Source organism: Macrobrachium rosenbergii, chromosome 41, assembly GCF_040412425.1.
Source record: "Macrobrachium rosenbergii isolate ZJJX-2024 chromosome 41, ASM4041242v1, whole genome shotgun sequence".
Lineage (NCBI taxonomy): Eukaryota > Metazoa > Arthropoda > Malacostraca > Decapoda > Palaemonidae > Macrobrachium > Macrobrachium rosenbergii.
The window spans coordinates 71,169,100-71,195,388 of record NC_089781.1 but is presented as its reverse complement, the minus strand read 5'-3'; the positions used below and the strand labels follow the sequence as shown (position 1 = coordinate 71,195,388).

The 26,289-nt window shown below is 41.2% G+C and overlaps 2 long non-coding RNA genes across 9 annotated transcripts in view; one reads left to right on the top strand and one right to left on the bottom strand.

The window, feature by feature from the left end:
- The window catches only part of LOC136826895 (uncharacterized), a 98,729-nt gene extending 80,415 nt beyond the window's left edge, over nt 1-18,314 (top strand). For 5 of the 7 annotated variants that reach the window (XR_010849738.1, XR_010849732.1, XR_010849737.1 and 2 more), the window contains 2 exons: nt 1,139-1,184; nt 18,120-18,314. This is a non-coding gene — a long non-coding RNA (uncharacterized lncRNA). The remainder of the gene's footprint in view (nt 1-1,138; nt 1,185-18,119) is intronic. The other 2 variants (XR_010849735.1, XR_010849734.1) reach the window with 1 other exon arrangement.
- LOC136826896 (uncharacterized) overlaps nt 1-26,289 on the bottom strand; it is a 106,096-nt gene that overhangs the window by 14,370 nt on the left and 65,437 nt on the right. For both annotated transcript variants that reach the window (XR_010849740.1, XR_010849739.1), the window contains exon 3: nt 14,364-14,392. This is a non-coding gene — a long non-coding RNA (uncharacterized lncRNA). The remainder of the gene's footprint in view (nt 1-14,363; nt 14,393-26,289) is intronic.

The window sequence follows — 26,289 nt, the reverse complement described above, 5'->3', positions numbered from 1 at the left end:
AAATCACCAAAAGTATTTAAATGCCACTATCTTAAGTCTTTAGAGGCCCTTAAATTTTCCACAGTTGCAGTGGGTGGTGTGGTCCCCCCCTGGTCCAACTCAAGTTTAGTTTATATGAATTTAATCCCTGACCCCCTGTCTCACCTGCTTGCCCTGCGTCTTCCATTGGGTCAGTTCTGCCCCTTAGCTTAGCCCATTTATTTCCACGATGCCTCATTGTCATTTATTTTGTTAGCCTTAAGTATACTAGTTGGATTAATATCTAGTATTCAAAAATTTTTATCTGAGTACCTCAAAATTTTACTGTGTATTTATGAATTTTTTACCTGTGTGCCTCTGAATCCTATTTTTGTGATAATGTTTGAATTGTCTGTATTAAAACACAGTGAAGTTTTCTTTAAATGTTTTATTTTAGCTCCGTTTGTGTACTCTCTGAGGCGGGCCACCAAGCTCTCGTATAGTTAATTCTCTGTTACTATTTCACTGGCTGACACAGGTCGACCCAGAAAAGGGATTTTGACACTGTGTCACCCAGTGACCCACCCCTCGTTTTCCCCCAGGTGAAATACTCAGCTTGGTAGGGGCTAAATTTGGAATGACGTGTCAGTCTCGTGATGACGCCTACTTGGCGGTCGGGTGAGTATTCCGAGTTACAAGTTTGTAACGCCTCATCCAATTTGGGTCTTTGAGAATTGAGAAGTCTATTGGACGAAGGCCTGTGGAAGCGTAATAGCTCACCCCCGGTATATACCGACATCTGTATGAGATGTTCGAACTGGAGGTAGTAACTCCAGCATCCTACATAGCTTTTTTCTCTGGTATATACTGTATAGCATACCAGATACTGTATAGCAGTCTTAAACCTAGAAATGTGCTAATTGGAACCAATTTCACTGGGTGACACAGGTCTTCCCCCAGAAACAGAATTTTCCTTTGTCAAAATCCCTTATTTGGATAGTTCAAAACATAAAAAAAATCCCCCAAAAATGCATATACCTGAATATTTTAATATTTTATCACAAAAAGTGCATTCAGTCATGAAAATATGAGAATCCAGTAATTTGTAAATATTTCTTTATGCAAAATACTGTGAATATGTGAAATTTTCCATGAATAATGTGTATTATGTGTTCCACAGAGAAATCCGTGAGTAGGTGAAGCCGCAAATGTAGAACCACGAATAGGTGAGGGTCCACAGTATATATAAAATTCCATGAAATTTACCTGCTTCAGTATTCAGAATCCCTTCGAAATCAGTTGGTTCTCTATGTAACTGCATACAGTAACTTGATTTCCTCAGTACAATACAAATGCAGTTGTATGAAGTAACTAAATAGCTTTGATAGCAAAGCTGCTGTTTGTTGTTATCTTTATTACTCTTAGTTACTTAACCTACCCCCTGAGTCAGGCTCACAACTCACAGGGCTGGACTGAGGAGTTTTCTTCAATGGTAAAATTAAAATTTTACTCAAGAAAATTGGGTAACTTTAAAAAACTTAAAATTTTATCATTCAACAAGACCAAAAAGTGTGGCAAAATTTCCATATTGATTTGTTTTGCTGTTTGTTAAAATTTGGGCAGTCACTTGTTTAACTGTTAGTATTGACATGCAATTAGGAAATTCATGCTTTAGTATTGGTACAAACCATTGCTTTTTGAATAATTCACTGATTTCTGGAGGTCAACCTGAAATTCTTGTTTCCAAATTACCTTTTTTAATTGGTTGACTATGGGAAAAATGCTCCCTTTGGGAGCATTTTATCCCATTTGCCTTTCCATATTTTCTGTCAAGTAGTCTTCTGCAAACTGGAGTCTTTCTAGATTTACTTTTATATTCCCCCTTATCTACTCAGTTTTTTATACTATTTTTTGTTGTTTTGATTTTTCCACAGTGTGAGGCATAAGTTGGCACAATTCAGACCAAGTCTGTGGCTATGTTAGGGACAGGTTAATAGCAAAACATTTGTAGATCAAGGTTAACTGACATATATACCACCACATTCTGCTCTTATGGATAGTAAGAAAAGAATCAGTACAGTGCCCAGTGATCCCATGTTGATGGAAGGTAACTCAAACTGTTATCCATACAGAGGCCCCCATATTTTCTTTTCTCCCTCCTCTGTTCTTTGTAAAGTCAAATGGTGACATCACGTGAGAGCTGGTTCTCCTGCTACAAAGCCAACCATAAACTGGCAACAAGATGCAGAAAGTTATCTGACCCTTAGACCAAATCTATCAGGTGAATATACCTTTTGAATTAGTTAAAAAGAGCAACCACTATCATAATTAGGACAACTTACAAGAAGTAACATACTTCATTAGCCCCATTCCTTCAAATTCCTCTTCAGGTTAGATCCCTGGGATATAGGCACCCTTCTTTTAAGACAAAATTGGCACACAAAAATCAAAGATTGGTCTTTGAGCAATTGCAACTGTTGATGTTTTTGTCATGGGACAAGTTATGGTGACTAATTGCTCTGCAAATCTGTTGCGATCTATTTTGTTATATTCATTCACTGTAGTGTTGGATGTTTTACATTTTCTTACTGTGTATTATTTCCAACATTTATCCATTTTTTGAGGGCTTTCAAATTGAGATTCTTTGTTTTTGAACATAGTTGCATTGCACATATGCAATTTGCTTTAAGAGTTTTTGCTTCACCTTTCATTTGTGTAGTTCAGTTGTCAAATAAATTGAAGATTATATTTTTAAATTGTTCATTAATATAAGAGTGCATTTTATCTTGCATGAAACTCTTATGGCATCTGCATTGAGGATGCTGGTGGACTCAATTTCAGTTCTTTTTGTTGTTCATTGACTATCTTCATTAGCTTGATGATTTGTGGAGTTCATATGATTTACTTTTGCTCTTATTTCTGTAATGTCTGTTTCATATTCATTAGTTTTGTGTAGCAACCTCTTTACATCACCCCTCACTCACTTTATGACCAAAGTCATAGAAGACCAGGTAAGAGTATCAATTGAAAAGAGCAACACTGCCATATCCAGGACAACTTACACAAGTGACATGGTTCATTAGCCTCATTCCTTCAAATTCCCCTTCAGGTTAAATCCTTGATTTTTAATCTATTTTAATCTATTTTGTTATATTTACTGTAGTGTTGAATGTTTTACATTTTGTTACCATGTATTCTTTCAAACATTTATCCATTTTTTAAGGTGCTTCAAATTGAGATTCTTTGTTTTGGTACTTAGTTGCATTGCACAAATGCAATTTGCTTTGTAAGTTTCTGCTTCACTTTTCATTTGTGTAATTGTGTTATCAAATAAATTGAAGATTATATTTTTCAGTTGTTCATTGATATAAGAAAGTAAAATTATTCTTTCAAGAAACACTAATGGCATCCACATTGAGGATGCTGGTGGATTCAATCTCAGTTCCTTTAGTTGCTCATTAAACATCATGATGAGCTTGTTGAGTTCATATGATTTCCTTTTGCTGTATTTCTATCATGCCTCTTTCATATTCTTCATTGGTTGATGCGCTTTAGGTTGAAATAGCTAGTTTCTTATTCTGCAGTTTAAGATGAAAGTTATTTTCACTGTTTATTTGAGGCTGGAGTATGTTTTGTTTCTTCATCACTTGAAATTTTTTATTTCTCTCATCTTAAGGTTCCTCTTATTGGGGACAGTAATTTCTTATTTTACTTATAGAACTTACCTGGTAGTTACATATAGCTGTCGTCTCTGACGTCACGGCAAAATTTTAAATTTCGCGCTAGCGCTATAAACACCTAGGTGATCCCTCTACCAGCGCCCTCTATAGGTAACAAGGAACTATCCCAACAATGTTCTAGAACCCATTAAGTTTTCTGCCGAGAGACCGGCAACACGGTCTCGTTTTTTGGTTGAATTTTTTGTCTGCAAGTTATACTTAAGTATTTCTTTGTGGTTTTTTGCTAGCTAGCGCTTTGCAATTTGTGGTTGGAATTAATTCATTGTACAATATGTCTGATTCTGGATCTCAGTATAGATATTGTGCTTTAGGCTATAGGACTCGATTGCCCAAGGCGGCTATCGACCCCATTCAGTTTGCTCTTCATGTAGGGGTAAATTTTGTAATTCAGAGAATACATGTGAGGAATGTATGCATCTAACAACGGATGAATGGTCAGCCTTAGAGAAATATCTACGAAAGTTAGAAAAGGACAGAGTTAGGAAGGCTTCGCAGAGGTCATCATCTGCTAAGTCTGTAGGGCAGGTAATTCAATCTGTTAACCCCTCTCCTATTAACTCTCCTTTGTCCGACCCTGTTGATCCCAATCCTATCACCGTGTCAGAGTTAAAAGTCCAGATGGACACTAAATTTTCAGCAGTGCTTTCGGCCATCCAGACGATGGGCCAAGCCATTGAAAAGTTGGCTCCTCGAAGTGAAGTGTTAGTGGAGGAGGTGTCTGTTCGGCCCACTCGTTCTCCCAGGTCTAGACCTCTGTTGGACTCCCCTGGTTCAGGGAGAGGGCATGTCGAAAGCCAAAAGGAGGCGAGTGGGGCTTGCTCCCAACAGTCACCCCTCAAGTATTCCTGTTGTGCAATCCCAGGATGCTTCCACGCCATAGAAAAGGCGCTGCTGGGGATGTGTCTTCTAGTGGTGGTGATTCTTTGACTCCTCCTCAAGTGGGCGCTTCAAGCATTCTTCTCGCCCTCTCAAGAGGTCTCGCTCTGTCTCTCCTGCAGCGATTCCTAAGAAAAGATCGTTGACGGATCCACAAGCGGGCTGTAGCTTCTGGGAGGATCCTGAAGCTTTTTCCTCCTCCTCTTCAGTGGATCCGCCCCCTCGTCGGAAGGAACCTACGCGTACCATTGCTAGTAATAAGCGTGATTTCGTACCAGGAGCGTCTACATCTCGTCCAGCTTCATCGCAGATAGTGCCTCCTCCTACTACCGGTCAACAAGATCCCCGTTTTGTCGCTCAAGTTACGGACAAATTGACGGATCTTATTCAGTTCTTTTGTGGCGCTCGTGCTGCTTCGGGAGCACCTGTTGCGGAGGCGCTTCCTTTGAATGCGCCACAAGTCTTGGCGCAAGAGCCTCCCACTTCGCATGCACCAGTGAAGAGGCTCAACCAGGCGCTTCAGCATTCTTCTCTGGCTCCGGATACGCCACGTTCTGTTGGCGAGGCGCCACTTCAGCTTGGCGCGGCACCACACCTGGCGGATTCAGCGCCACATCGGCATGGTCGCAAGACTTTCGATTCCGTGCGACCTACGTTTCGTCAGGAAACAGTTCCTGCACACCAATTGTCTCCTGTGTCTTCTGAAGAAGAGGAAAATGAAGAAGATGTAGAAATGGAAGAGGACATTCCAGGAATCAAGGAGAAATCTTCTGGGTTACTAAGTTTTTCGTTGAGAACTTTGGGACTCTTTTTGCCTTCGACTCCGGCATCTCCCAGATCGCAGTTTAAGAGGGACAATGCCTCGGATCCAGCTCCTTTACACGCCTAGTATTGGCGATTTCAGCCAGGAAGGCTATCAAGAAGATTAATACCTGGCTCTCAGACAAGAGAGAGCAAGGCAAGAGTATGTTTTGTCTTCCACCCTCCAGATTGGCTCATCGCAGCCGCATGTGGTACAAGACTGGAGAACGTTTTTCCTTGGGTGTGTCTGCCTCCGCTCAAGGGGACTTCTCCGGTCTCGTGGATTCAAGTCGTCGCACAGCTCTTCAATCAGCGAAGATCTTCTTCACGCAGTCGGAGTTGGATCATCTTCTCAAGAGTATTTTCGCTGTTGTGGAGGTCATCAGTTTCCTAGATTGGTCAGTGGCGGCTCTGGCTAGGAAAGTCAAAGAATTCGGACTTTCGGATGCGCAGTTGACGGATTTCACTTCGGTAGACGACTGCATAGACAAGGGAGTATGCGATAGTGCCTTGGAGCTAACTTCGGTTTTTGCAACCGGAGTTCTGAAGAAACGACAACTCTGGTGCTCTTTTTTGGCGAAGGGTGTTTCCCGCAGCCAGAGGTCTGCTCTCCTCTTTGCCCCTTTGTCGAAGGACCACTTGTTTCCGAAGGAATTAGTTCGAGAGACTGCTGAAGCTCTCACACAAAAAGCAACACAGGACCTGTTGGCTCAGTCAGCAAAGAAACCGAAGAAGGCTACTCCTGTAGCAACTTCCGCCAAAACTTCGGTGTTTTCAGACACTTCCAAGACGTTCAAGGGCAAGTCTGCTTCTCGGCCCTTTTCCAAGTTCCATGGGAAAGGGAAATCCTCTACTCGACCTTCCAATTTTCAACAGAAGAAATGAGTGTGCTGTCCTCCACATAGCAGTAGGTGCCAGACTCCAGTCGTTCTCGGAGGCCTGGCAAAAGGTCACTCAAGATCCTTGACCTTACAGGTGATTCGGGAAGGGTACTCCATCCCATTCCAACAGAAGCCCCGTTGTCGGACGCCCAGTCACTTTTCAAGCGCACTCCAACGACTCTCAGAAGTTTTGCGCCTTCGAGAAGAAGTAGAAGCACTACTAAGGAAACAAGCCATCGAATTAGTGCCGACCCCATGCTCTCCGGGTTTTACAACCGCCTCTTTTAGTTTCAAGGCGTCGGGAGGTTGGAGGCCAGTTCTAGACGTGAGCACATTGAACTTTTTTGTAAAAAAGACGAAATTTTCGATGGAGACGACGGAGTCGGTGTTGGCATGTCTTCAACCTGGCGACCGGATGGTCTCGATAGACCTCCAGGATGCGTACTTCCATGTTCCAATCCATCAGGAATCAAGGAAGTTCCTGAGGTTTGTTTTCCAAGGCAAAGTATTCCAGTTCAGAGCTCTTTGTTTTGGACTGTGAACTGCACCTCAGGTGTTTACAAGAGTTCTGTCAACGGTGGCGAAGAATCTTCACTTGCAAGGAATAAGGATGTCAATGTATCTGGCCGACTGGCTTATGAAAGCACACTCCAAAGCCAAATGTGAGGAGGACCTAATAAAGACATTAACTCTGGCAAAGGAACTAGGTCTACTAGTCAATGTTCCGAAATCGTCCCTCTCACCATCACAACAGATAGTTTATTTGGGAGTGAGGATGGACTCTCTGGCTTTTCGGGCTTCTCCATCAATACGGAGAGTAGAGTCGTGTCTAAGCAAGATAGACGACTTTCTACATCTCGAGGTTTGCTCAGCCAACCAGTGGATGAGCTTGCTGGGGACTTTAGCCTCGATGGAGAAGTTCAGAAACTGGGGAGACTCAAGATGAGGCCTCTGCAGTTTTATCTACAAAGCCAATGGCCACGCAAAACCCATCCGGATTCCTTTCTTTTCAAGATCTCAGATCGGATCAAGAAGGAGCTGGTCTGGTGGAATTCAAAGAGAAAGACTAGAGGAGGGAATTCTCTTTATATCAAGAACCCAGACTCACACTCTTGTCAGACGCCGGATCAGGGGTGGGGAGCGACTTTAGACAACAAGGAATGTTGGGCCAGTGGCAGGAAGAACAGAAAGAACTGCACATAAATGTGAAAGAACTGAAAGCAGTACATCTAGCCTTGATGCAATTTCAACAAGAGGTAAAAGGCAAGGTAATTCTAGTTCAGTCGGACAACACGACAGCTCTTGCTTATATAAAAGCAAGGGGGCACTCATTCCTTCTCCCTGTATCAGACGACCAAGGAACTTTTAGAATGGTCGGAAGAGAACGAGGTCACGTTATTGACCAGGTTCATAAAAGGCGAGAGGAATGTAACAGCGGATCTCTTAAGCAGGAAGAATCAAGTCTTGCCCACGGAATGGACCTTACATCCGCAGGTTTGCAAACAGTTGTGGAATCTGTGGGGTTGTCCGCTAATAGACCTGTTTGCAACAGACAGAACAAAACGCCTCCCCGTATATTGCTCCCCAGATCCGGACGACAAGGCACTTTGGGTGGATGTAATGACAATGAGTTGGGATTGCCTGGAACTTTACGCTTTTCCACCTTTCAAAATTATCAGGAAGGTCCTGGAAAAGTTCAGGAACCACAAGAACACCAAGATGACACTAATTGTTCCATTCTGGCCATCGAGGGAGTGGTTCCCAGATCTTCTCCTTCTCGCAGATTTTCCGAGGATCCTTCCGTCGAGGAAAGATCTACTCAGACAGCCCCACTTCCTGAGGTTCCATCAGAACTTGTCCGCTCTACGGCTTGTCGCCTGCAGACTGTCGAGCGACTCCTCAGGAAGAGAGGCTTTTCAAAGGAGGTTGCAGCGCTATTGCGCGACCCAGAAGAAAGTCTTGGACGCAGTGTACCAGGCAAGATGGAGTCAGTTTAGAGACTGGTGCAATAGACATGGAGTTTCGTCTTCTAAAGCCTCTCTAAATCAAATAGCGAAGTTCTTGCTATCCCTTTATAAGGAAAAAAGGATTGTCTTTGAGCACAATTAAGGGGTATCGATCAATGCTTGCGCTGGTATTTAAGCACAGAGGTCTAGACATCTCGAACAATCAGGATCTAACGGATTTACTTAAGTCTTTTAATACCTCAAGACGAAAGTTCCTAAATAAATATCATGGAATTTGGACATCGTTCTTAAATGGATTTGTTCAGATCAATTGAAGCTTTGGCAAATGTCTCGTTGAGAAATTTGACTAAGAAAACTATTTTTCTAGTAGCACTCGCAACAGCCAGGAGGGTGAGTGAGGTTCATGCCTTGGACAAAACTATTGGTTTCGCTCAAGGAAAAGCTGTATGTTCTTCCTCTCTCAGGTTCTTAGCAAAGAACGAAGATGCGTCCAGACCATGGCCTAGGTCTTTCAGCATTAAGAGCCTTTCAGATCTTGTGGGAGAAGGAGAACAAGAGAGATTGTTGTGCCCGGTGAGAGCCTTAAAGTTCTATATTCACCGAACAAAGGGAATCAGGGGCTCTTCGGAGAACTTGTGGTGTTCTGTGAGAAACCCGACAAGACCACTTTCTAAGAATGCTCTTGCTTTCTTCTTAAGAGAAGTTATTTCGAAGCCCATGGAATTGTCAGGACTCAGACACGGGAATTCTGAAAGTGAGAGCACATGAGATCAGAGCTGTAGCTACATCTTTAGCTTTCAGGCTCAATCTCTCAGTGCAAAAGATTGTGAATTCTACGTTTTGGCGATGTAAGTCGGTCTTCGCATCGCATTACTTGTCAGAATTGAAGACAGATTTTGACAATGGCAGTACCTTAGGGCCTTAGTGGTTACTGACACGGTGGTGGGTGAGGGAGAAAGGGGCAATCATATCCGACTAACATTTTCTCCTTGATGTTGGAATTGGGTTTGGTTGCGTCGCCTGTAGGTACTATGTTTGATGGTTTAGGAGTACCTACAGTCTTTTTAATTTTGTGGTTGTAAGTTTTTAATTTTTAATATTATGGTGATAGAGGTGATCCCTTATTGTTAATTTGGTACTGCGCCCAGAGCAAGGGCATACTAAGTCTTGTCCATCACGGCGTTGTCCTCTACGGCAAGTACTAACAGATTGTATCTGACACCCAGATCCTTTATATCCTGTCAATACAATCGAGGGATAAGCAGACTTACAGAGGCAGTAACCGCTGAGTCAGCAATCCTTCAAGGTAAGGAACTAAAATTCATGTTTTGATTTCTAACAATGTATGTGGCTGACATGGTCCCACCTCCACTAAAGGTGCCATCAGCTATATGTAACTACCAGGTAAGTTCTATAAGTAAAAATGATATTTTTATGATAAAATAAGGTTTTACTTATACTTACCTGGTAGTTACATGAGTAAACCCTCCCACCTCCCCTCTCATGTCAAGTGGGCATAAAACTTAATGGGTTCTAGAACATTGTTGGGATAGTTCCTTGTTACCTATAGAGGGCGCTGGTAGAGGGATCACCTAGGTGTTTATAGCGCTAGCGCGAAATTTAAAATTCTGCCGTGACGTCAGAGACGACAGCTATATGTAACTACCAGGTAAGTATGAGTAAAACCTTATTTTATCATAAAAATATAATTTTTATTACACTGGTTGTTCATATAGTTTTGGTGTTACACATTTTGCTTGTCAGTATTACTATATTTCCCAGGATAAAAGATGGGGTACACAGTCTGGAAAAATTTAAAATACAATGCACTTCAATCTCGTAACTTAAGGGGTCCTTCCCATTGTGGGTTCTTTGGAAGCTTCTTACCTGTATTCAGATGTTAATATTTTTAGGCATGTCAAGATATCTGCCCTTCACAAATTCTGCATTTTTCTAAATTATAGGAATTGTCTTTGTATAACAGGTTGATGAGCTTCAGCGTAACCATTTTATTTCTGCTTCTTTCTCTGTTAACATTTATAGCTGATACTGTAATTTTAAGCCTTCTAAAGATATTACAGCATTTTTGCTATTTATATGGCATAGTATATGAAACCAAGCAGTGTAAAAACGCGTTTAGGTTCAGTAATTGAACTTATATAGTCATACAATGAACCTGATACAATTATACAATGAACAAGCTTAGAAAATTTTTCAAATATCTAACTAGTACAAGAAATCTTCCTTTCCCTCTTTCCTTTACCAACATATTCCTCATGGGCATCAGTGTTACTCGAATATATGCAATCTTACAAAAGAATTTAATGCACTCCTTTTGGTATGTTAGCCTGAGCAGCATAAAAAGTCTCTCATTTTTTTTCTCTGTCACTCATAGCTACAGTACTGATACTAAAATTTCAAGTCCACTGAAGATATTTTACTTCCATGTTATTATTAACATGGAATATTGTATGAAAACTTGGGCTATCATTCCATCACACAAAACATGTTAAGCTTCCTTGAGTTTATAGTTGTTCTAAACCAAACATCTGCTCTCTCCAAACATTACTGATGCTATAATTTTAAATTTACTAAAGATATTTTGCAACTGATAGAGATAAAGTAAAATATATATGTAAAACAGTAATAAATTATATACACTTTAATGCGGACAACAACCATTCATATCTTTAAAAGACTTAAAATTACAATGTAAGATATAAATGCTAACACAGAGAGTCAAGAAATTAAATTGATAGGCTTTTATGCTCATCAACCTGTTCAAAGGCCATTACTATAATTTATTAAAATGCAGAATTTGTGAAGGGGAGACTCCTTGACTTGCCTAAAAATACAGATTTTAATGTTTCTTCTCCTTTAAAATAGCAATTGAATTTGAAGAGCATGTAATGGGAGGGACCATTTAGACTACGGAAATAAGGCGTACAGTACTGTATATTCAAATTTTCCATAACATGCAGCCCTTATTATACTCTGGTAAATACAGTAATATTGCCAGGCAACATGTATGGGTAGTACCAAAAATAAAAGAACCACCAATACAACAGAATAAGAAGTTTACTTGTTCCCAACAAGAGGACCCTCAAGATACATGGAAAGAGAGCTACACAAAAATATCAAGTGATGAAAAAAACTCCAACCTCAAATAAACACAGACAAAGTAACTTGCTATTTCAATATAAAATGCACCAAACTAATGAAGAAAATGAAATAGACATGATAAAAATAATAGCAAAAAGAAGTCATATGGATTCTACGACTCATCAAGCTAATGAAGATGTTAGATTAGCAGTTAATGGAGATGAAATTATTGAGTCCACCATAGTCCTCTATGGGAATACCATAAATGTTTCATGAACAATCTAAAAAATATTGTAATCATCAATTCCATTACCAATAAAACTTTAAAAATAAAAGGTGAAACAGAACCTCACAAAGCAAACTGCAAAAATATATGTGCAATACACCTAAATATGAAAATATAGAATGTCAGTTTGAAACCCCAAAGGTAAAACATCCAACATTACAGTAAAAAATACCAATATGGATCAAAACAGATTCATTCAGAAATCAAAACAGATTTGCAAAGTAGCTAATGACTATAACCTGCTTCCATGACAAAACCATCAACAGTCACAATTATTCAAAGAAAGTCCCTGATTTTTATGGGTATGTTTCGCAAATTTGGTCTTATAGCAAGAGTGCCTGGATCCAAGGGATCTAACCTGGGAAGATGGCCTGAAGAGGAATTCAAAAGAATGGGGCTAATGAACTATGCCTGAAGAGGAATTCAAAAGAATGGGGCTAATGAACTATGCCTGAAGAGGAATTCAAAAGAATGGGGCTAATGAACTATGTCAGCAGGGTAAGTTGTCCTGGTTATGGCAATGGTTGCTCTTTTCAACTGATACTCTGTTGGTCATAATGTCAGTTAGAGGTAATGGGAAAAACTTGCTATACAAAATCTCTGTATATTATTTAACTCTCTATAGTTCATCAGTACTCTGACGGTGAACAACATAGATAAAGTTTGCAAAAAGGCCATAAGGAAAGCTTTTGTACCTTAATGCTCCTTGCAAACAGACAGTATATCAAAGAGATTATTAATGGAAAATCCGGCTGCAAATTGTTAAGGATACCCAGAGCAATGTGATATCCTACAATGAACATGGCAATAGGCAAAAATATTAAAATTTCCATCTGATATAATGAATAGTATCTTTCTCAGTGGTTTCAAACAGTTTGTGGAGATTCTGGGGAATACTTCTGCACCAAAGTTTCTTCGGCGCAATCAAGTTTTCTGTACACCGTATAATCAAGACCACTGAAAATAGATGTCTCTTTCGGTGGTCTTGGTATAATGCTGTATGAGCCGTTGCCCATGAAACTTTAACTACGGGACAGTGGTGGGCTATCTTATATCGTTGCCAGAAGCACAATTATGGCTAAATTTAACCTTAAATAAAATAGAAACTATTGAGGCTAGAGGGCTGCAATTTGGTATGTTTGATGATTGGAAGGTGGATGATCAACATACCAATTTGCAGCCCTCTAGCCTCATTAATTTTTAAGATCTGAGGACAGACAGAAAAAAGTGTGGACAGACAGACAAAGCCAGCACAATAGTTTTCTTTTCAGAAAACTAAAAACTAAGTGTCTGGCACTCAAGGTCAGCAAATACTACTCCAGAAGGTATATTCACTAGCTATGTTTTGTCTATGCGTCAGATAACAGCCAACGCCTTGCTGCTATTCCATGGTTGACTTTGTAGTTGAAGAGAATCAGGTCTAACTTGATGTCACCATTTGACTTCACAGGGAACAGAGGAGGATGATAAAGAAAACGGGGGCCTCTGCAATGATAACAGGTTGGGCTCTTACATCAACATGGGATCACATGGGACTGTACCGATTTCTTTTGTATATAATTCTTAAAACAAGAATTGGGTGATGGTGAGAGTAATGTCTGAAGTCAATTATTGTTTTATGATTAACCCTTAAGGGACGGGCTAATTATATATCATGCAACCCTCCAGACCGGGCAATTTAAGAAAAAAGCATCGATGGAAAGCGGAAGATATGCAAATGCACATGGTGTAAGAAAAAAATTCTAAAAAATTTTCCCCTACTTTCCACAAGAAGTTTAAAGTGACTATTTACAACCCTGTGTGGGGCCTCTTTTACAAAACACTCATAAATTTTACCAATTTCTAAATTTTTTTTTAATAATTTATTTTATTTTATTTTGTGAAATTATAATTACAGCTCACACAGTGTCATAACAGATAAGAACTAAAATCAGTAACAAATTCTGAGTATACAGTAAACCCCGTGTTCGCGTTCTCACGATTCGTAGGATTTTCTGTGGAACGTATCTATAAATTATTCACGAAAAATTCAGCAATTAGCTGATCATTTTCAAATATTATTAATAATAATAATAACAGTAATAATACTCTAAGATTAAATAACACGTAACTAAGAGAGAAACTGGTTTTCTCCTCTTCATTCAGGAAGGACCAGACCTCATTAAAGCAAAGACAGATGCTCAGATTTGATACTATTGAAATTTTAAAATTATATTAAAGTACTGTTGAAATTATATTAATGATATATAAGTGTTTCAGGATGACTGTATAACATTTTTAGATGGTACATTTTATGATAATGATTTATGTGGTATGTACTTATTTTCAAATAAGTTTAATAAGATTAAAATAATAACATTAAATTAAAAAATATTAAATAAAAATAATAATTCTCTCTCACTCTCTCAAAATTTAGATGAGAATTTTTCTGACGTAATATGTACGTGTGTTTCTTTAGTATAATAAATAAATGATTTACCTAATAAGTACTAATTTTCAAATGTTAAGATTAATAAGATATAGGTGAGAAAATGGGGGAAGGTTCAAGACAACATTGTTGGAAGGATTTAAGAAGAGTCACTAAGCTATTAAGTACTTTAAAGATCATGGCCAAAAGGCACAGACTTTCTAATATCACAGATATAAAAGAAAATTATTTCACTGTGCTCCATTAAGAAAAATGCACTTTTTACAAAGTAATACCATGCCTAAACTCTGACCTGCTGTAAAGAAACACCTCAACTGTACTCACTATCTATGTAGGTGGTCAGGTTCAAAGCACTGAAAAGAAAACCAAAATTAAGTTATGTACACCAGCATACATACAAATGGTAGAAGATTTTGATCTGCAGCCAATTTTATGAATAAAATAAAGACTATTACAGTTACAAATTGTGCTGACTTAAATGTGCAGCACTAACATAAACAATGAAATACCACAGTGACTACTTTCCTTAGAAGACTCACTCGATCTTCATGAGTTTTGTAATTAACATTACCACACAGCCTAAAGCTGATCAAAGCAACTTCTTATTAACAAATGAAAGTACATAAGTACATTACCTCTCGACAAAACTGACTAACCACAATTAAATTTAATTGTAAATAGCCAACTGTTTTCAAAAAATTTTCTTATCAATTTTTAGGTTTCCTTATGTCCTAGTGAAATACTGTAACATATTTTGATATTTGAAGTAGTGACATTTCAAGTTTGCAAAGGAGCTATACTCTTCATTTCCTTCAGACTGAGAACTTTCTCATTTTACCAACTGAATATAGCTTTGGAAATGAATAAAAAACAAGCTGTGAATTACTGAAAAAGGGATGCAACCCTTAGAGATACTGTATTTAGATTTGGTCACATCATCTGACCTCGAAGAACTCAGGAGGTCATAAGGCTCTTAGAAATTTGCAACACTAAACTGTTTTTCAGTGAGATGCTACTCTCACGTACTAATACCAGTCTCAAAATCAGCAAGGTCAGAGCCAAGCCTCCTGATAAAACAGCCGCTGGTACTCAGCCTTCTTGTCCCAAGACCAGATGCCTGATACAGTGTGGACTGTTAGCATGGTCAACTAGAGGTCGAGCCACAATACCGGCTGGAGGGTCCCCATACCCACTATCTCCATCCAAGACACCCCTGCTTTGGAGAAAGAGGCACCTCCCCGTTACAACCGCTCTAACAGAAGGTTATTTTTTCAGCCTGCAGACTGACATATCAAGTGTCAACAGAGTAGCCTCCGCAAGTGTTCGCCTCCTCCAAAACACCACTGGCAAGTTTTGTCCATGGTAACTGGACTGAGGGCCTTGCTTCAGGAGTGGACCCAAAGATTGTCTCCGTCAACAAGACAGTAGACTGCTAAGAAGCTGTTGCCACCTCACCTAGGTTATTCCACTCATTTAAATGAGTGAAATAATTTCAGAGAACTGCTGCTCCAGATGGACCTGAAGAGGCTTAGGAGGAGTAGGACCTTCTGGTCCCTTAAGAGGCCCATGGGCACGAGCTGCTCCTTCATCAGCCAAAGAAGGAGACATGCCAGAATTCTGGTCCCATGAACCAGGTGAGCCTGTTGCCAGAGGGAAGGCATGGGATGCAGCTGAGTCACTGTCAAAACCTCATTCCAACTTTGACTTGGACTCCACTTTTGTTCCGATGCCTGGTAGCCACCAAGAGTTAAGGCCGAAGGGATGAATGAGCCCTTGTACCAGTTTTCCTGCTCCTCTCCCAAATGAGAGGTGGAAGAAGCCAAAGGAGAGCTCTCCTTGGAGTAGGGTCGTTCTGAGCAAGAATGCAACAGAGGGCGCGAACTTCACAAGCATGGAGTTAGTGCAGGTTCCCTCCTAGAGTCTCCTTAAGAAGGCTGAGAGGGAGACCCTACCCTACTGCTAGCACAAGAGCAATTGTGAGCAACGCAAGCAGGTTGCATGAACCTTTCCCTGTGCAACCCTGAGGGGTTCTGGTGAGAAAGGCTGTCCCATGCACCTGCCTTCCCACGATCATCCAATCATGATTAAGCAAAGTGAGTAAGATGCACAACCTCATCTCAGTGTGAGCCCAAGTGCTCACAGTGGGATGAGGAAGGAGCTGTTCCCAAGTTTAAGCAAGTCATTGCCATGGCATTGGTCATGCCAGAGGTAGAACGATCACTGAGACCCTCCTGTGATCGCTCAAGGTTTTACTGGTACAAGGTTGTCATCATGCTTGCTTTCCTTGATCATGATCGGATGATTGTGAGAAGGCAGGTGCATGGGAAAGCCCTTCTTGCCACAACCCACAGGGTTACACAAGAAAGGGTTTGTGCAACCGGCTCACTCAGCTGATGATTGGTGCCGTGCTAACAGCAGGATATTTTCTACTCAGCCTTCTTCAGGAGGCTCTAAGAGGGAACCTGCTCTGTCTCCATGCTTGCAAAGTTTGCACTCTCTGTAGCAATCTTCCTTCAGGGAGAGATCTCCATTGATTTCTTGCACCTCTCATGTGCACAGTTCACTGTGCAAGTGGGAGGGGAACAGAAGTAATGTTGAGAGGGCTTGTTTCTCCCAATTGCTTTCATTCTTGGTGGCTACTGGGTATTGGAGCAAAAGGGTGGCTGGGTCAAAGTCAGAAAGGGGTTCTAACAGCGCCTCATCTGCATCCCATACCTTCTTTCTGGCGAAAGGCTCATCTGATACAATGGAGGGAAATTCTGTCATGTCTTTTTTTCGGCTGAAGGAGCAGCTTATGCCCATGGGGATCTTGAGGGACCAGATGATCCCACTCCTCCCAAGCTCCTGAAACAAGGCCTTTGGTCTGGTTGCCATGGTCACAGCTTGCATGTGGTGTTTTGGAGGAGGTGAATGCTTCGATCTATTGTTCTAGGAGTTCCCTTACCTCCAGCAGATCATGAAAGGCCCTTCCTCCCACCACTTTCATGCCAGAGGTGTTACTACATATCAGAGAACATGCAGGCCACTCTATTGGTACTCGATGTATCAGTCTGTGGGCTGACAAATGACCTATTGAAGCTGTTGTGACAGGAAGGTGTTTCTTTCTCCATAACAGAGGTGTTTGGGATGGAGATGGTGGCTATGAGGACTCTCCAGACTATCATGGCTCGACCCCTGGTTGAACACACTAACAGTCTACATTGTATCAGGCATCCCAGTCTCAGGCCAAGAAGGCAGTGTGTACTGAATGTGGTTAGAATCAGGAGGCAGGGCTCTGATCTTCCTGGTACAACAGAATGCCAGTCAGTGGGCGAACCTGATCCTTCAAAAGAAACATGGTTGCCTTTTTTCTTAAGACAGGTGTTGCAAGAGAGTAGCGTCTCACTGTGAAGCAGTTCAGTGTTGGGCTCGTCCTTAATGTTTCCTCAGAGGCTGCAAAACAATTGTTTCAAATTTTTAAGGAGCACTTTGACCACCCAAGTCCTCTGAGGTCAGATGATGTGACCAAATCCAAATACCTCTAAGGACTACATCTCTTTTTCAGCACTTAATAGCTTAGCTTGTTTTTAATTTATTTCCGAAGCTATATTCTTTTGGAAACTAAGTTATTAAATATCCGTAGAAAATGAAGAGAGTAACTACTTTTGAATGATCACCTAATTGTCCCTGAATGAATTCAGTTTGTTGTATAAAGTATTCTAATTTTGATAAAAATTTCACCAGGCAATTCAGCTTGTTGTATAAAGTATTCCAATTTTGATAAAAATTTCATGGCAACTTGGAGATTTTAAGCTGAAAGGCCAGTATTGATCAGTTGCTTTATGCTGTAATAGGGATTTAATAATAGTGGCATTTACTGCTTAATGCTATTAGATTTTTTCCTGAAAATTTGCTTTAGAGTTATTTACCAGTGGATCTCAAAGCAGTAATGGTTTAGAGTAATTTACCAGTGGATCTCAAAGCAGTAATTTTACCTATAAGAGATTAGTAAACCAATGATTAATATTATAATACTGAGTGCTCAAAATTTGTTTACTACTAGGAAAAATATATTTACTGGATCTACCTTTCTTCTTGCAGGGTGACTGAACAAAATCAAGTTGTGGTAAGGTGCCAACACACTTCAAAAATGCAAGTGAAAGTGCTGTATTTTCTAGTGTGACTGCCTCACTTTTTTAGTTAATTACCCTAATGAGGTACTGTACCATGTTGGAAAAACCTATCAAGCAATAGTTTTTATATGTATAAAACAATAAAAACTTCCTCTATAAAGAATTGGATTTTTATCCTTGAGACAAACTTAGACTACAAAAGTTATAAGTTTGAAGCTCTTTAGTTGTTGTTTTTTAAATGAACCTTACCTATCTATTATGATAACTGTATTCCCTGCATCAGCAGGAGGATGAGAGTGTGTGAACGCTTAGAATTAATTGGATCGTTCAGCTTAACCAGGTTTATCTATAGACCCATCCCCTTCAGATGAGCCACTGGTTCGAATATTTATTGTTTTCAATTTTTTTTCCTGTCATTGGTGTGATACAACATATTGGAAAGAGCAGTATTAACAATCTTGTTGCTAAATTAAATCATTTTTGGGTATTGGTTTGGATTTTCTTGGTCTTTTGTCTCTTATATAGGATGTCTTCTAAGGAAGATAACAAATCATACAGGATTTGTAAGGCGAGGGTGTGTTATACCGTAAACCCCCCGTATTCGCGGGGGATGCATACCACACCCCCCAGGCGAATAGCTAAAATCCGCAAATACTTAAAACCCCTCTAAAAACACTTAGAACTGCCCATTTTGATAGTTCAAACACAAAATAAACCCTCAAAAAATGCTTATACCTGAGTATTTTAATAGTTTTATCACAAAAAGTGCATTTAGTCATGAAAATGATATGAAAATACATAAATTAGTGAATATTTCTCAGTGAAAAATACAGCAAATGGGCAAATTTTCTGCGAATAATGTGTACATACGTTCCAGAGAAATCCGTGAATAGGTGAGTCCGCGAATACGGGGGTTTTACTGTACCCATCTATATTCCTTAGCACATCACATTATGGTCATGACTCTTGCAAAAAATGTAGGAATAAAGACTGTATGTTTGATGATTTAGCAATCCATGCATTTGTTCATCCATGAATGCATATTTGAAATATAGGAGAGGGAGAGAAGTGGACAAGGCTAGAAAAAGGATGAAAAGGGACTTTTAAACCTAGTGTAGGAAGTGATGATAAGGGTAAGAGTTTATCAGGTGCTTACAATCTGTCAGATAGTAGCTTTCCCCTCTCTTCCTTTGGACCTAGTAGTGCTTTCTTCTCCTTGTTTTTCCCTTTTCAGAGCTACCAAATCATTCAGGACATAAGGTTTCGTAAGCTAGAATCTGATGTAGCTAGTCATGGGGCTACTTTTGAAAAATTCATGGACTTTACCATATCAATTCTTGCTTCATTACCCACCCATAACTATCAGCCATTTTTTCAGGTTTTCCCCTCACAGCAGAGGAGCCAATGGCTACCCTCCCCATTAGTTATACTTTTGTCACACCCTGTGACACTTCCCCCAACTGATGGAGGTACAGGGAAGTGGGGTATGTCTGGGAATGTTTGCAGTCTTTACCAGTTGTCTTCCTCTAGCCAGCCTCATGTGCTGTGTACAAGCTGGTGCTTGGTTGCCTAAGGATGTGCAAGGCAAAATAAAGAGCAGTTCAGGCAGGCAAGAATCAGGTAGAGTAGCAGAAGCTAGCGTGCTTGCTTACGAGCCAATTCAATTTCGGTACCTTCTAGGCTTTATGGGGCCTGTAAACACTTGGTGATCCTTACTTGTGATTCTTTCCTGGATCCCCAGGTGTTTATAAGTCCCATCCGGTGGCTCCTTCCTCAGAAGGCATTTCTGCTCTTCTGGCACCAGGAGCTTGGGCTCTTCCCAATTTCCCAGGTGCTTTAGTCCTGCCTGTTCGCAGGCATGTGACCTGCCCTAAGTAAAGGATGATCGTGCAAATGGGAATTAGCGTTCTCCTTTTCATAGTTGGAATCGAGTGCATGAACACCTTCGCGCTTCATATCCTTTTTCTCCTCCAGTCTTTGGCATTCCTAGCCTGACTTGACCCTATGTAAGTCTATGCAGTTTCCTCTTGCAGATTGTAAGAGTAGGCATTTGCCTAGCTCTTTGTGTTCTAGTTTGCAGTCACTGTTGGTGTTGTGTAAGGACTCTCAGTTGTCACAGGCACCATGCAAGATTTCTAAGTCTCCATGGGCGTTGTTATGTCTGTCTAGGGTCCTTAGTTTGTGCTCTTGTTCACCTGAGATTCCTGGCAGTCATTCAAAATTGTGTCAAAAATGGCATTTGCTCATGGTGTTCTCAGACACCACGTGAGTTTTCTGCAGTCCCCTCAAGTGATTTCCAAGTCGTTTCAGACCACTCTGTGGTGCTCTCGGTTGCCTCTTCCACACCATTTGCACCATCAGCCACTGTGGTAGTTTTGTTTTTGCTCAACTGCTTCATCGTCAGCACAGGAGTGTTTTAGTAAAGTGGATGTTACTGTTTTTGGCACCACAGTATCTCTGGAGCTAGGTGCCAAGGCAGAAGCTGGTGCTAGTTCTTTGACTTTTTTTGGTGCAAGATTTTTAGACTTCCTTAGAGGAGTGGAAGCTCCATTCTGTTCAGGGAGCAGGGGGTTCTGCTGCCACCATCCCTTTTTCCCTGACGGTTCCTTCTGAAAAGCCAGAGGCACCTGATCTGGGTTTCTGTGGAGAGGAAGAGCAGATAAACATCAGCTTTTCAGGGACTGATTTGACTGTTTGCTAGTAAACTTCCCAAATTCTTAAAGGAACCTGTGATTCAAGATTCTAGGTTGCTTGGGCATCTAGGCCTGAACCCAAGGTGGAACCTCTTCTGTCCCCTAAATTAGCAAAGTCAGCTTTAAACAGTTTTGTCGCAAAGCTCTTTCTCTTTTCTTCAGCTCTTCATAAGGAAGAGAAGGGCTATGCAGTAAGAAACCAGGCAATTACCAGAACTGGTTGTTCCTTCTATCAAAGACAAATTCATTCTTGCTTTTAGACCAAATAAGTAGAGCAAGTTTCTGCGGGTAAAATATTAACTCCTTTAGAACTACAGTTTTTAGAGAGGACATATTTAGCAAAAAGGAAATTATTTCTGTATTATGGAAATAATGTCCTTTTCAGAGATGGCTACTGAAACCATAGACAATATAGCAAGCAAGGTAGTTTCTGCCCTCCCTCAACAGCAACAAATAATGTCCTTTTCAGAGATGGTTACTGAAGCCATAGACAACACAGTGAGCGAGATAGTTTCTGGCCTTCCTCAAGAGCAACATTTGGGAAATAACTCTGTTAATTTCTTACATTGTTTAGGTAGAGCAGTTTTGGGCTCTAGGCAAATCCATACGTGCTTTTACCAATGCCATCACTAATTGCTGGGTGCAGATATACTTATTTTTTGTTCCCTCCGATTCTTTGGCACAGAAGGCTGAGGTGATAGCGCAGCACCCCTAGCATTCATTACTGGATGCTTCAGTGCTTGCTACTACTGTATTGTACAGGCAGTGGAAAAGTGGAAACTAGATCACTTCTAGAACACTTGCAGGCATTTAGGTGCCAACAACTGCAGCAGCAGCTGACTCAAAAACCTAAAAAGGTTTAAAATTAAAAAGGGACAATAAGACTGTTGAAAAAAATACAATTCCTCTTGAAAAGTGATACAATGTGGCCCCAGGTCCCAATAGTGGAGGAGGCTGAGCCTCTTCTATTCAATTTGGCAAGCTTGGGAGGCAGATTCCTGAGTGGTGGGGATTCTAAGGGAAGGACACAGCATTCCCTTTCACTCGCAACCTCCTCTGGCAAGGTCACCTACAGATTTCCCCTCTTATCTCCACAACAAGAAGCTCCAAATCCTATGGCAGAATGTGGGCTCTTAGTCGGGGAGACCATTGGCATGAGCCCAGTCCCCAGAGTTTTTAAGAGAGTCATCTTGGAGCTGAGTTAGGACATGTGGCACTGTCGTGGGGTTGAATATGTGAAGCAATTTTGCTTAAAACCTATATATTTATAAATATATACACAAGTACATATGCACACATTCATCCATCTAATACATTGCTTTTATTACAATTTTACAACTTATACTGTGTATAAAAATCCAACCACTGGTCAAGAATTTTACATTTACAGTTCTTTCCACCTATATCCACATACTGGAATTTTTGTAGTTATAACACAAACACTTAACATTAATCTCAAAAAAATTTTTCAAGAGTTCATGGGAAATCCACCAACCTAGCCTTTTGCTCAGGTTTACATGAAATCCCTTCAATCAATTTACAGAAAATCAATCCTTGGATAAAATACCTTCATACACTTGGTTTAAGTAGCAGCCACTCCCGTGAGGGGTGCATTTGGGGCTGCACCATAAAATATCTTGGCTACAAATCCAAAAATGATATTTTCATAATAAAATTAAATTTCACATATACTTACCTGGTAATTACACAACTAAGGTTTTTACTCGCGCGTCAGTTTTTTTTAAAAATTCATGGTAGCGATTCTGTGTGGCTTGTGTAGGTGACAGGCTCCGCCCACTATTGTAGCAGCCGAGGAAACAACAACCGACCAGTTAGTTCAATTGTGTTTGTGCCCTATACATCCAAAACAGGGGAGGAGGGCGGGCTCTGACTCTCTAATTACTTAGCAAGTATATATGAAACTTTATTTTATTATGAAAATATCATTTTCATGTAAGTAACTTTCCAAGATTACTAATTAGTGTACATAGCTGAATCCCACATTGAATGGCGGTGGGATACATGGACATATTCTACCCCAAAACATTAAAGCATGGTAATGACTCAGAAACAGAAAATTTGGCCAGCATTGATACAATGCTTGTTGTTTCCTTATCTAGTAAGAGAGCTTTGCAGGAGAATACTGCCTCTGGCTGGTGCTCATCTTTACCTGTAGTGGCATGGCAGTTGAGCCATGGGTCACCTCTACTTGAGTGGAAGCTTTGCAGCAGAGGATAGGCCTAATGACTAGCAAAGCATATAAAATTCCCCTTGCCATGGGTGCAGTACCAAGTTAAAAATAACCAGACAATGCTGTCACCTACTCTGAAAACACTATAACCCACCCATTGAGACTCCAGGTACGCAGTACCCCCAGGCTCCCCAAAAACTCGAAAAGAGTGCTTCTTATGAATCATTCCCAGATACCATGCCAGCCACCAATAACAGTCCCAAGGTACTGCAATTATCGAACACTGTTTCCACTTCCTTTAAATAGTAAGATGCGAAAACAGACTTACACTTCCAATAGGTCAACTGGAGGATGAATATAGAGACATTGTGCCTGAAAGCTAAAGAAGTAGAGACAGCTCTGACATCATGAGCTTTCACTTTAAAAGTAGGCAAAATATCCTCCTGAATCTGTGAATGTGCCTCAGAAAAGTCCCTCATGAAGAACGACAATGTGTTCTTAGTCGGAGGACGAGGCGGGTTCTTAACTGAACACCAGACGTTATTGGATGTACCTCTGATCTTCTCAGTCCTATTCAAGTAATACCTCAGAGCTCTGACAGGGGCAATACAGTATTCTCTCTTGTTCCTCACAGCCAAGGATGTCCATTAAATTATTAATGGTACATGAACAAGGCCAGGGCTTAGACAGGTCCTCTTTCATGGCTAAAAAACCTAGGGTAAAGGAGCAAACTGTGTCTCTTCGGGAAAAACCTACCCTTTTATCGATGGCTTGAATCTCACTAATACACTTAGAGGCAGCTAAAACAACAAGGAATAGTTTCTTACGAGTGAGGTTCCTCAGAGATGCAGAATGAAGGGGTCCAAAGGCAAGACCTGTTAGCCACTTCAATACTATGTCCAGGTTCCAAGAGACCAGATTGTCCTTCCTCTGCTTGGATGTACAAAGGACTTAATGAGGTCGTTAAGACTGATTTTGACGAAAGATCCAGGCCTCTATGTTTAAAAACTGAGCTAAGCATAGCTCAATACCCCTTGATGGTGGAAAAGAAAAATTTCTAGAGCTCCTCAGATACAGGAGGAGATCAGCAATCTGAATCATAGATGTCTCAGAAGAAGAGACATTATAGCTGATGCACCATCAACGGACGACTGCCCACTTGGCCTGGTAGATGAGGCTACAAGAGTTACGCCTGCATCATGCAATAGCCTCTGCAGCTCCCCTTGAAAAACCTTTCACTCTGACAAGCTTGCGGACAGCCTGAAGCCTGTCAGAGCAAGAGCGGACAGCCCTTGGTGGTGTCTCCAGAAGTGGGGCTGTTTGAGTAAATGCAGTTTTTGGGGAAGAAGTTTTGGGAAATCCACCAATAACTGTAGAAGGTCCAGGAACCACATTTTTAGGGGGCCAAAACAGGGCTGAGGGTCACAGTTATGTTGTGATGAGTCTGAAATTTGTTTATCACCTCCCTGACCATGCTGAAAGGTGAGAAGGCGTAAAGATCCATATTGGACTAGTCTTGCAACATAGCGTCTGTTGTCCATGCAAGGGGGTCCAGGGCTGGAAAGCAAAAGAGAGGGAGGCAATGGTTCCTGGAGATAGCAAACAGGTCTATTGTTGGTCTGCCCCATAGTTTCCAACGATCCAGGCAGACCAGGGGATTCAGGGTCTATTTCGGTGGGAAGGACCTACTTCTGATGGCTTAGCTCGTCCACCAGAACATTTAATTTCCTCTGAATACACTGGGTGACTTAAGTCCATTGATTTTGTTCCGCCCACTGGAGATCTCTTGCTGCCTGGTAGAGAGAGGAAGAGCGAGTGCCTCCTTGTTTCTGGATATAGGCTAAGGCCGTGGTATGGTCTGCATGCACTACCACCATCTTGTTGCAGACCATGTTCGAGAAAAACAGAAGGCATCGATGAACTGCCTTCAGTTCTCTGACATTTATATGTAGACTTTGTTGTTCTGGGTCCACATACCGGAAACCTCCTGATTCCCCAGTAGGGCTCCCCCCAAAGTCCGACATGTCTGAATACAAGCCTAGGTCAGGGCTCAGGGGTTGGAGTGACTTCCTCTCTGACAGTCTTCCTTCAGACAGCCACCATTGTAGGTCTGATTTGATCTCCGGGGTGACCGAAAACACATAGGAGTCTGGTTGTGTTTTCCCGTCGTAGTTGACCTTTAGAAAGAACTGAAGAACTCTCATGTGCAATCTACCCAGATTGACAAATGACTCGATGGAAGGTAGAGGCCCCAGAAGGCTCATCCACTGCTGAACTGAGCAGGATGAGGGGGGGGCTATAAAGCTGTGGACCGTCTGAAGGCACCCAGAAGTTCCCTTGGACAACAGAAAAGCCCAAAAAGTCAGAGTTGAGAGTCATCCCCAAATAGATAATCTCTTGTGACGGGGTCAACTGAGACTTTTGGAGATTGATGAGAAGACTCAATTCCTGGGTGAGGAGAACAATCTTCTGCACGTCCTTCATACATTTTTCCTTTGATGGGGATCGGAGCAGCCAGTCATCCAGATACAGACTGACGTTTACCCCTAATAGATGGGGCCACTGCAAGAGGAGTGAGGACTCAAGTGAACACCTGAGGGGCAGTAGAAAAGCCGAAGCAAATGGCCCTAAACTGAAATACTTTGTCCTGAAAGACGAACCTTAGACAATTCCTGGAGTCTGGATGGATCGGGATGTGGAGGTATGCGTCTAGCATATCCAAGGATATCATCCAGTCACCCCAGTGAATGGATGAGAGGACTGAATAGTTCATATCCACCTTGAATTTCGTCTTCCGGACAAATTGATAGAGGGCGCTTACATCTATGACTGGCCTCCACCCCCCGAAACTTTCAGAACCACAAAAAGACGGTCATAGAAGCCCTCTGTGTTGGTGTTCTCGACTTACTCGATGGCTCTCTTTTGGATGAAGGAGGGCACCTCCTCCAAAAGGGCCGAATGATTCTCTGAGCCTTTTGAGTAGGCCAACAATGTAATGGGAGAAGTGACTAATTGGGGAGCTCTCTAGGAATGAGATGACATAGCCCTCCTTTAGAACCTTGATGACCCATGGCTCTGCTCCTCTGATCATCCATTTTTCCAAAACTGTAGAAGTCTGGCTCCTACTGGTGTATGAAGGACTTCCATCTCACTTTTTGGGCACTGTCTTGGCTGGGTCCTTCTTGATGGACCTTGTTATGAAATGGACATAGGGGCGGTCCTAGACTGCAATCTGGGCCTACTTCCATGAAAGG